This window comes from Bos indicus x Bos taurus, chromosome 10 (genome assembly GCF_003369695.1).
Source record: "Bos indicus x Bos taurus breed Angus x Brahman F1 hybrid chromosome 10, Bos_hybrid_MaternalHap_v2.0, whole genome shotgun sequence".
In the NCBI taxonomy this organism is placed as follows: domain Eukaryota; kingdom Metazoa; phylum Chordata; class Mammalia; order Artiodactyla; family Bovidae; genus Bos; species Bos indicus x Bos taurus.
The window spans coordinates 61,129,859-61,142,543 of NC_040085.1; the positions used below are offsets into that span (position 1 = coordinate 61,129,859).

General features: G+C 41.0%; 1 pseudogene; it reads left to right on the top strand.

Annotated features, from left to right (window-relative positions):
* Positions 1-3,507: 3,507 nt before the first annotated feature.
* Positions 3,508-12,681, top strand: LOC113899650 (annotated as a pseudogene).
* Positions 12,682-12,685: the final 4 nt, after the last annotated feature.

Consider the following 12,685-nt stretch of genomic DNA (forward strand, 5'->3'; position numbering starts at 1 on the left):
GAGTTAACTTACAGCTCCAGTTAATAAAGTTCCTGGGTGTGACAGTGTTTCAACCTACAAACTCCTTTGGAATTCCTCTAGCCTGCCTGAATAGGTTTTTCTGGCCACATGTGATTGTTCAGAGCCTCCCAACTGTGAGAGGCATGAGATGTTCTAAACTGTCTAAATACAGATTCCTTTGAGCAGTTAAAAGATTGATTAAAAATTGTATTGGTGAAGGGTTTTTCACTTGTTGGGCCAATGTTTGCTGCTAAGTCTCCATATCCCTTACCTACTGTGTTCCTGGCTGTGTATTGATTGATATAATTGGTGTATAGAAATGTAAGTAGTAGCTTTAATGTTTGTAACCTTGGACCCTTCAGTTAATTCTTTTCTTGTTATAGCCCACCACACCTTTGCCCTATAGGAATGCAACTTTATCTACCTTTTGGAGGGTGGCGCCTGACTTTAGAAAAATTACCTTTAGAGAAAAATAAGTTTTCTGAAGAAAGGATCTTAAAATGTTAACAGGCCTCCTGGCCAGAAGATGATGTAAATCACCTAAACTTTTGCGTGTGATAAGTTTGAAAGCCTGGCTTCAATTAGGATCAGGGACTGCTGTCCTTGCATGACCCTACCCCTTCCCCCACTATCCTCTATGCACAACTTAAGGTATAAAACTACTTTGGAAAATAAAATACGCCCTTTTGTTCACCGAAACTTGGTCTCTCCATGTCATTCTTTCTCTCACCTTCTGGCTGAATTTCCATCTGGGGAGCGGAGGCTCGTCAAGCCTACTAATTTTGCCTGGGCTTCTAAGATCTGACCAGGGAGGCCTTAGTGTCTCCTCTCCTTCGGGAGAACGGGAGGATGCCTGCGGCCTACGCAGGTGACACAAATTCCTTATTTTGGAATTTTATTAGCTTTCCACGTAAACCAAGTTATTCAGCCTCTTTTCTCCACTAAATTTTCTCACTGAGCTATCCTTATTTAACCACTATTTATATCCTTAATTAACGTTTAATTAAGCAATTGTTTCCTGACCCTCGCCGACGCTGTCCCTGCTTCGAATTCCCTGGATCCACTGGGGCTGGACCCCGGCAGCTAAGCAATGGACTTGAGCTGCTTTTAAGTTGCCTTGGGATCTTGGACAATGTTCCTTTTACCATATCACTCTTCAGTTGGAAGAGTTTGAAAGAGTTTCCAGCCTTTGAAAGAGTTCCCAAAAGATATACTCACCCTGAGATGTTCAAGGAGAAAAGTTTGTCATCAGCCTTGACACTAACAGTTGTGTGACTCGGGACAAGTCAGTCGAGCTCCTCCAGTTTCCTTATCTATAAAATGAATGACTTGCAAGGAATGAGCTCTGAGGCATCCACCCTAAAACTTTGTGATGCTTGAAAGTTCTACTATAGGCAGTTGGGGAATGACGGTGATGAGCTAGCACTCACTGAATGCTCATTATGTGCCAAAATCTTTAAAAGTACCATCACAAGAGAAAAGTTCTAAAGTTTTTGTTCTGGTACTATAATCACACGAGGAGATGAGTTTCCAAGCATGATGCCACTCTTGGGAGTGGGAATACGACAACTTAGCAAAACACAAATGTGACAATTATTCCCCAAATTATTATTTTACCACGAGTTCAAGCCCAGAGACCCCTTGACCCACAGAGCCTCTGGACAGCATAATGGGTTGCTGAATAAGGGTGAGGGCTCAAAATGGTGCCATAGCCCACTGTTTATTGCATATTTTGATGTTATTGGCCCAAGATTACCTGCTGGCCAAATCCTGCCCACCGTCTGCTTTTGTAAGATCCTGGAGTTAAGAATGATTTCCACATTTTTAATGAAGGAAAACCAAAAGGGCATTAAATTATATGTGAATATTAGATATTCACATAAAAATTATATGAGATTCAAATTTCAGTGTCGTTAGATAAATTCATACTGAAACACAGCCACACTCATTCACTTATGCGTTGTCTAGGGCAGCTTTCATTCTATAAAGAGTGGCCACAACAGAAATCATGTAACCTGTCAAACCTAAAATATTTACTATCAGGCCCTTTGCAGAAAAAGTTTGCCAAGTCCTGATCTAGAACATAGAAGGCCTACAAATTACAGAGAAATAAAGATGCAAAATTTCAGGCCAGCTTTGATTAGATGAAAGCAATGATCCCTTTATTTCATCCTTCACTTTTATCTTTCTTTTCCTGAAAACTTTAGTTGTAACATTTCAAGGATATTTCAAATAATCATTACAGACAGTATGCTTACCCTTATTCTTTTGGCTCTATATATGTAGATAAAGATATATTTTTAACTGTTAATTTTTACCAAAACTCAGTACACCACAAATTATGAGAGCAATTAAATGTCTTTAAAACAGACTGTGAAACACAAATGTTGCTTAAGACTGTTCAAAATCATAAGAACTCAGGCCTGCACTTTCATTCCAAATTGTAATACCTTGTGTGGCTTTTATATAAGGTAGATTTGGGGCCTTTTGCTTCTGGTCCTGAGGGAAGAGTAAGAAGGAAGGAATCATGAGGACAGTTCCGCATCCCTCACTTCTTCTGCTTACAGAACACTTCAGCAAACAGCAAATTCCCCCAAACCTCCCTGCTCAGACTTCTAATGTAAAAGACAGTTGAGAACACCACAACTCCTGGCCATGTGCTAGTCTTAGAATGAGAAGCTAACTAACTCCTTGAAGGACTCTCAGTAAGAACCAATCAGGTGACTTGCCCAAGCTCAGAACTTTGTTCAATGTGAGTTCAAGGGATACAAATGAACAGTGAATCAGATTCTGTTCTGCCTCTGGATGGAAAGACGCTAAAAACCACAATCCAAACTTCATGTAATCATTTCACATACTTTGGATTCAGAGCTGACTGATAAATAAGAGCTTTCTTATTATAAACAATGCTGCAACAATACCCTTGTACACGAATGTCACTTTCATATGTATACAAATACATGCAGAGGATTAACTCCCCAAAGTAGAATTGTTGGGGCAAGGGATATATGCATTTAATGTGTATATATATATACATATATACATACATACATATACACATATACATATATATAAGAGAGAGAGAAAGAGAGTCTTTAAGAGTCAGATCTTTGCTTATATTCTGTATATGATTTCTAGATCTGAAATGTGCATGACTACATGGCTAAAATTAAATTGCATCTTCTATGCATTGTATGTCTTCATTTTTCCAGGCTAACTGAGGAACGATTTATCCTAAATTGCTTTCCTGGCCCAAGTAACTCCCCATGCTATATTGATGTATTTGTGCAGAATCCCTTCTAATTCCACCTATCCCCACCTATGTTGTTTTTTACATTCCTTCTAGTCCAAATCCATCCCTATATTGTTGTTTATAATCTCCTCAATTGCAAGTTCAGCAGTGCTCTGCCTTTAGGAGAACTGATAGCTTATAATAAAAGGTAGATCCCACTGATTCACTGTAGATCAGTAAGAATTCTGACACCACAAAAGGAGCCTGCTGCAATGATGACTTGGATTACCCTGACCAATAACGAGCAGAAAGAGTAAGCTCTTTTCTCAGGGAGAGAGACTGTGAGGGCCCCTCCTCCCAGAGGCGACCTCCACTCAAAGAAAATAAAATGATTTTTCATTGAATTGTACTTAGGAAAGGTAAATATCTTTTGATTTAGATCAAATCCCTTTTAGAAATAATGTTTGCAGTCTTCCACTCTGCCCTCAGCCAGAAAACCCCATTAAGGAAAATACTATTGTCTCAAAACCATGAGAAGAGTTTCTATAAAGTTAGTATCAGCTTTGTTAAAGATAGAAGTCTGTATGCTTATTGCATTTGGCAGCTTCAGTGATTTGATTTTTGCTGACAATAATGTTTTGAAGAATTGAATATCCAAAGAAATGAAAGAACTGTCTGTCCTATATCCTCTAGGAAAGGACTGGTAATACTCTTTGAGAATCAAGTTGATAATAAATGTATTAAAAGATGGTTAAAGTCTTTTATGTTAAATAAAGGTAGGACAGTGAAAATTTTGTTCTCCACTAATATATTACATTTTTAGAATGATATCCAATTTTGCTAATACTTTTCCAGGAAGTAGTTTGGAATATTTATCAAGAGTCTTTTTAAAATGTGAAGGAAGGGGGTATGATTTTAATAAGACAATATGAAGATTCTCTGTGGCACTGGAACCATTCAGTATCGAATACAGTGGTAGATACACCACCCCACACATGTGATAAAATTGCATAAAACTTAATACATACATGCATAAGTACAAGCAAAAGTGGGAAAATCTGAATAAGATTGTGAATTGTATCAATGTCAACATCTTGGTTGTGATATTATATGATAGTTTTGCTAAATTTAGCCTTGGGGGAACATATACAAGGGATCTCTGCATAGTGTTTCTCACAACTGTATGTAAATCTACAATTGTTTTGATAAAATGCTCCATTTAAAAAATGTAAGCCTGCCAAGACAAATGAGATGCAAAGTATCCCTGAATAAAGAAAGAAATTACTTTGTGTGCTATAAAAATTTTAGCTATAAGGAACTTCCCTGGTGGTCCAGTTGCTGAGACTCTACGCACCCAATATGGGCGGTCCGGTTTTAGTCCCTGGTCAGGGAGCTAAGATTCCACATGTCACAACTGAAAGATGTCACATGCTGCAACTGGGACCTGGCTCACCCAAATAAATAAATAAAAGACATTTTTAAACATTTAGCTCTAAGGCAGAGGATGACCACATTGCAGGGAAACAGCAGTGAGTGGCTCCTCCTAGGCTCTCCATTCTTATCACTTGGGGGAGGGAAAGAAAGAAGGGTGAGTGAAGAAGGAATTCATAGGGCCTAGACTCCATCTTAGGCCTGTTCATGCTGATCATGCTCAGCCACCTTTCCAATGGACTCTGAACTCTGTGTTTAGTGCCTATGAAAACAACAGAAGGATAAGACCCCCTCCAGACAGGGGAACCTTGAAGATCGTATCTAGGTTACTCATCGCCTAAGAGAAAACACACACTAATCACCCCTTCCTCCAGACAGGCCATAAATTTTTCTGTATCTATCAGAGTGTAACCTTGGGGTTATTGATTATTGGCTAATTGTTTGACTGAGCACATGAGCACATAGCACGTGAATGATGGGGTTATTGGGATTGTATTTTCCTTGGTTTATGTAAGTCTCAAGGAATTTGGGGTGGTGGGTTCAGTCACGTACACATGGGGTATAAAAGATTTTCACAAATGCTGGTCGGGGTCCTTGGCTAAGAGGAGACGCTGCCTTGGGCCCACCAGTGTAATAAACTGCACTCCACTATCTGCATTGTCCTTCTGAGTGAGTTTGTTTCCCGAAACTCATGGCTATAACATGAGGACTTCTTTGTCCCGGTAAATTCGTATCTTGAGCCTTATTCTCAAGAAATAGAGATACATGCTGTAGTATTATTTATAATAATAAAAAAACGGAGATAACCTAAAAGTCCATCTTTATGAAATTGATTGCTATGTTATAACATTTCTACCCTGGAATGTCTTGGAACCATTTAAACAAAGCTACAAGGTAAGACACACCAGTATAAAATACAGTTAGGAGAGGGAAGGGCTTCCCAGGCGGTGCTAGTGGTAAAGAACCCACCTGCCAAAGATGAGATGCAGGTTTGATCCCTGTGTCAGGAAGATCCCCTGGAGGAGGGCATGGCAACTCCACTCCAGTATTCTTGCCTGGAGAATCCCATGGACAGAGGAACCTGGTGGCCTACAGTCCATAGGGGCGCAAGGAGTCAGACATAACTGAAGCAACGTAGCACAGCACACAGCACAAGAGAGGGAAAGGCTGTGTGTACTTTACAGTATTCAAGTATTGTAGACGGTCACCTGGGGAGAAGCAGGGAGCAAAAACTGGCAGAGTGTCTGTCAAAGTGTTGCTAATGAACTCTAAAAAGAAATTTGAGACCATCTGGGGCAAAGTCAGTGCAGAATAGGTTGGATATTAAGTAATCATTGTAGATTTTTGTTGGATGTAACAATGTGTGTGTTTTAAGTCCTTCCTTACCCTTTATGTATTAGTGTTACATACTAAATACATACAGATAATGTCCGGGTAGATTTGCTTAAATCCAGAAGTGTTCATATATTACTTACACAATTTAAAAACTAAATAAAATAAAGCAAATGTTCCCAGTAGTTACCTCTAGGCTATGTAATTATGGGTACCTCTTTTTCTTGATGCTTTACTGTATTTTCTATGTTTTGTATGATGAATAACTATAAAAATCAGAGGGGGAAAAGTAGGGTGTGTTTAAAAAAATCAGGCCAGAGAACTAAGTGATTTATACACAGGTAATTGCAGTACTGATTTTATTAATCTGGAGACAGTGCCTTTTAAGGGACAATTTACCTTTAGACTTATCAGCTGAGTGGTTGCAGATGCCCTTAACCCTGGGTGGTGGAACCAATTGCTCACAGAGTGACCCACGCAGCTGTTTTCCTGCCCAAGTCGCCTGGGCATGGGCCCCGTAGCTTCCCGGTGGGTTCCCTGGGTCTGAGTGATTGTATCTCAGGCTGCTGGCTCATATCTAGGGAAGCCCACCAGAACAACCACGGGCAATTTTTTAAAATAACAGTTACAAACAGTGAATAAGGCCTTGAGGGTACAGGCGCATGGATTATCTAAAAGTTGCCCATGTGATTTTGATGAACACATATGGTCAAGCATCTTTGATTTAAATAAGCAGACAGATATGTAATATATATAATATAGAAATAATTTTGTGTGTATATGACTTTGCTTACATAAGCCTTAAATATTTTTGGAGGCAGATGTAAGAAGGTGATACAAAAACAATGACTTTGGGAGTTTCTAGTGGTGGCTGGGAACAGAAAGAAACTTTTCAGTGTACATCCTTTTGTGCATTTCACATTTTATGTGAATGTATTGCCTATTCAAAAAAAATAAGCCAAAAGTGAAAGAAAACAAATTTTAAATGAACCTCTACTTTAGACACTCAGCTCACCAGAATCACTTTTCTTTTGCTAAAATGGTCAAAGTTCTGTAAGATGGTCACATTTGAAGGGGAGAAGTTTTCACTAAACAATTTTTTGAGAAAGCACCCAACATTGACTTTAAAAAAGCACTAGAAATTGATCATCATAACGGATCTTATATTCTAATAGTTACGGAAACCACTTACCACTGTTGAACCATGCAGTCTACCATCAGGCAGAACATACAGACAGATTGGCTGGAGAAGGAAAGGGTTCTCATTGTGCAGTAATCATAAAGCATTTCATAAAATATCTTTGGTGAGAGCAGTTACCTGGCTCATTCAAGGGTGAAGGTGGGAGTAAGCTTTTCCTTAATATTCTTTTCTGCCGTTTGAATTTTGTGCTAAGTACAACACATTACCAGTTTAAAATATATATGCAGTATTTTTAAAGTGTGAGCATTTAAGACTGTGTGATCAGCTAGAACTACAGGTAGCCAATTCACACACACCCCCCCAACCCCACCGCCGCACTTTAAAGTTACTCCCAGCAGCACTTTTGAGTTCAAAGGGCAAAGTCGATTGTGGACACCTTCAAAAATCTGATTCTATATATTGAGGCTGACACAAACTGTGGGTGGAAAACTCTGTTTTAGCAAATACTGCACAATAATCAAACGTGGCTGGGCCTGATCTTAAAATCTAAAATTAAAATAAAATCTGATTCCAATTCCAAAGAGTGGGCACTCAGAGGTTCAGAGGTCAACTGGAAAAGACTGTTCATTTACAACAGTGAGCTAGAGATGATCTCATGGTTTAGGACCATTGGTTAACAAGATGACCAACAGATGGAGAGCCAAGACAGGAACCTCCTCTCTTTAACCCAGTGGCCAGAAGGCAAGTCATTTAGTTCTCCCTAAACCCCAACTTCAAGGTTAGGAGGGGTGGCCGTGAGGAGATACCCCTCATCCAAGGTAAGGAGCAGTGGCTGTGCTTTGCTGGAGCAGCCGTGAAGAGATACCCTACGTCCAAGGTAAAAGAAACCCAAGTAAGACAGTAGGTGTTGCGAGAGGGCATCAGAGGGCAGACACACTGAAACCATACTCACAGAAAACTAGTCAATCTGATCACATGGACCACAACCTTGTCTAACTCAATGAAACTAAGCCATGCCGTGTGGGACCACCCAAGACAGGTGGGTCATGGTGGAGAGGTCTGACAGAATGTGGTCCACTGGAGAGGGGAATGGCAAACCACTTCAGTATTCTAGCCTTGAGAACCCCATGAACAGTATGAAAAGGCAAAATGATAGGATACTGAAAGAGGAACTCCCCATATCGGTAGGTGCCCAATATGCTACTGGAGATCAGTGGAGAAATAAGTCCAGAAAGAATGAAGGGATGGAGCCAAAGCAAAAACAATACACAGTTGTGGATGTGACTGGTGATAGAAGTAAGGTCCGATGCTGTAAAGAACAATATTGCATAGGAACCTGGAATGTTAGGTCCATGAATCAAGGCAAATTGGAAGTGGTCAAACAGGAGATGGAAAGAATGAACATCGACATTCTAGGAATCAGTGGACTAAAGTGGACTGGAATAGGTGAATTTAACTCAGATGACCATTGTATCTACTACTGTGGGCAGAAATCCCTTAGAAGAAATGGAGTAGCCATCATGGTCAACAAAAGAGTCTGAAATGCAGTACTTGGATGCAATTTCAAAAACGACAGAATGATCTCTGTTCGTTTCCAAGGAAAATCATTCAATATCACAGTGATCCAAGCCTATGCCCCAACCAGTAACACTGAAGAAGCTGAAGTTGAACGGTTCTAGGAAGACCTACAAGACCTTTTAGAATTAACACCCAAAAAAGATGTCCTTTTCATTATAGGGGACTGGAATGCAAAAGTAGGAAGTCAAGAAACACCTGGAGTAACAGGCAAATTTGGCCTTGGAATACGGAATGAAGCAGGGCAAAGGCTAATAGAGTTTTGCCAAGAAAATGCACTGGTCATAGCAAACATCCTCTTCCAACAACACAAGAGAAGACTCTACACATGGACATCACCAGACGGTCAACATTGAAATCAGATTGATTATATTCTTTGCAGCCAAAGATGGAGAAGCTCTATACAGTCAGCAAAAACAAGACCAGGAGCTGACTGTGGCTCAGACCACGAACTCCTTATTGCCAAATTCAGACTGAAATTGAAGAAAGTAGGGAAAACCACTAGACCATTCAGGTATGACCTACATCAAATCCCTTATGATTATACAGTGGAAGTGAGAAATAGATTTAAAGGACTAGATCTGATAGATAGAGTGCCTGATGAACTACGGACGGAGGTTCATGACTTTGTACAGGAGACAGGGATCAAGACCATTCCCATAGAAAAGAAATGCAAAAAAGCAAAATGGCTGTCTGGGGAGGCCTTACAAAGAGCTGTGAAAAGAAGAGAAGCAAAAAGCAAAGGAGAAAAGGAAAGATATAAGCATCTGAATGCAGAGTTCCAAAGAATAGCAAGGAGAGATAAGAAAGCCTTCTTTAGCGATCAATGCAAAGAAATAGAGGAAAACAACAGAATGGGAAAGACTAGGGATCTCTTCAAGAAAATTAGAGATACCAAGGGAACATTTCATGCAAAGATGGGCTCGATAAAGGACAGAAATGGTATGGACCTAACAGAAGCAGAAGATATTAAAAAGAGGCGGCAAGAATACACAGAAGAACTGTACAAAAAAGATCTTCACGACCCAGATAATCACGATGGTGTGATCACTGACCTAGAGCCAGACATCCTGGAATGTGAAGTCAGGTGGGCCTTAGAAAGCATCACTACGAACAACGCTAGTGGAGGTGATGGAATTCCAGTTGAGCTCTTTCAAATCCTGAAAGATGATGCTGTGAAAGTGCTGCCCTCAATATGCCAGCACATTTGGAAAACTCAGCAGTGGCCACAGGACTGGAAAAGGCCAGTTTTCATTCCAGTCCCAAAGAAAGGCAATGCCAACGAACGCTCAAACTACCGCACAATTGCACTCATCTCACAAGCTAGTAAAGGAATGCTCAAAATTCTCCAAGCCAGGCTTGAGCAATATGTGAACCATGAACTTCTAGATATTCAAGCTGGTTTTAGAAAAGGCAGAGGAACCAGAGATCAAATTGCCAACATCTGCTGGATATGGAAAAAGCAAGAGAGTTCCAGAAAAACATCTATTACTGCTTTATCGACTATGCCAAAGCCTTTGACTGTGTGGATCACAATAAACTGTGGAAAATTTTGAAAGAGATGGGAATACCAGACCACCTGATCTGTCTCTTGAGAAACCTATATGCAGGTCAGGAAGCAACAGTTAGAACTGGACATGGAACAACAGACTGGTTCCAAATAGGAAAAGGAGTTCGTCAAGGCTGTATACTGTCACCCTGCTTATTTAACTTCTATGCAGAGTACATCATGAGAAACGCTGGGCTGGAAGAAGCACAAGCTGGAATCAAGATTGCCAGGAGAAATATCAATAACCTCAGATATGCATATGACACCACCCTTATGGCAGAAAGTGAAGAGGAACTAAAAAGCCTCTTGATGAAAGTGAAAGAGGAGAGTGAAAAAGGTGGCTTAAAGCGCAACATTCAGAAAACGAAGATCATGGCATCTGGTCCCGTCACTTCATGGGAAATAGATGGGGAAACAGTGGAAACAGTGTCAGATTTTATTTTGGGGGGCTCCAAAATCACTGCAGATGGTGACTGCAGCCATGAAATTAAAAGACGCTTACTCCTTGGAAGGAAAGTTATGACCAACCTAGATAGCATATTCAAAAGCAGAGACATTACTTTGCCAACAAATGTCCATCTAGTCAAGGCTATGGTTTTTCCAGTGGTCATGTATGGATGTGAGAGTTGGACTGTGAAGAAGGCTGAGCGCCAAAGAATTGATGCTTTTGAACTGTGGTGTTGGAGAAGACTCTTGAGAGTCCCCTGGACTGCAAGGAGATCCAACCAGTCCATTCTGAAGGAGATCAGTCAGGGGTGTTCTTTGGAAGGAATGATGCTAAATCTGAAACTCCAGTACTTTGGCCGCCTCATGTGAAGAGTTGACTTATTGGAAAAGACCCTGATGCTGGGAGGGATTGGGGGCAGGAGGAGAAGGGGACGACAGAGGATGAGATGGCTAGATGGCATCACTGACTCAATGGACATGAGTTTGAGTGAACTCCAGGAGTTGGTGATGGACAGGGAGGCCTGGCATGCTACGGTTCATGGGGTCACAAAGAGTTGAACACGACTGAGTGACTGAACTGAACTGAAGCCTCAACTTGCTCACTGATAAAATGAAATAAATGTTCTTAACAAAACTGTTGAGAGTGCTGTCATGTGATTGAATCAAGATGGTGGCTCATGGCTCTCATTTTCCTTCCAGGGTCCCGCATGCCCCTAGTGCTAGGGCATTGTGACCCACTGGCACCACTGCCACTGATGGGTCTAAAGTGGTAAGCAGTCTCTGTAACTATCAGAATGTAAGATGCATTATGATCATTATTTCTGGCATGGGATGGGAGATAGCTGTTGTAATCCCTTAGGCATGGGTGATATTTTAAAAAATGGTTGAGAAGAAAATACCTGAAATTTATGTCTTATCTTTAGGGATTGGTAAGACGCTGATAGAGGATGTGGTGAACGGCTTCTTTTTGAATCTTGGCTTCCAAGTAACAACAATTGGCAAGATTCTTGCTAAAGATCCTAGGTTTCAGTAGGGCTACAATGCTATTGGATCCTCCCAGGGAGGCCAATTTCTATGGGCAGTGTCTCAGAGATGCCCATCACCTCCCATGAGCAATCTCATCTCAGCTGGGGGACAACGTCAAGGTGTTTGTAGACTTCCTCGGTGCCTGGGAGGAAGCGCTCACATCTATGACTTGATCAGAAAAACACTGGATGTTGGGCTTACAGACAAAGCTGTGCCAGCACGCCTGGTGCAAGCAGATACTGGCACAAGCCCGAAAAGGAGGCCAGGTACCACAACCAGAGCATCTTCTGGTCAGATATTAATCAGGGAGAGGCGTCACTGAGTCCTCCAAGAAGAATCTGATGGCCCTGAAGAAGTTTGTGACGATGAAATTCCTCAATAATTCCACTGTGGACCCCATGGATTCTGAGGAGTTTGGATTTTACAGAAGTGGCCAAGCCAAGAAAACCATTCCCTCACAGGAGAGCGCCCTATACACAGAGGACTGCCTGGGGCTAAAGGCAATGGAAGATACCTGGCTCTAGAAGGAGACCATCGCCAACTGTCTGAAGAATGGTTTTATGCCCACATCATACCCTTCCTTGAGTGAAACCCTCATAGTCTGCACCAGAGTTCAGGGAACCCCTCACACTTCCAAACCAGTTCCCTCCATGCCCAAGCCTGAGCTCAGATCCAGCTAGCAATTAATCCTCTCTAGTTACCATCTAACATGCCTGTCTGGAAAGATCCAAGATACGAATCTTATCCTTTGTCTCATCCTATCAGCATACGGTTTGTCGAAATCTGGAAGATTTCTCTTCCGTCCTCAAAAAAAGCTAAAATACAGGAAATGTAAATTATCAGTTCTCAGGGTTTGGGGTTTCATCTTGATTTTAACATTCTTTTACAGTGTTTGTGGGTTGGCCAAAAGTTTCCTTCAGTTTATAAGTAAAAATAGAAGACACATTTTTCA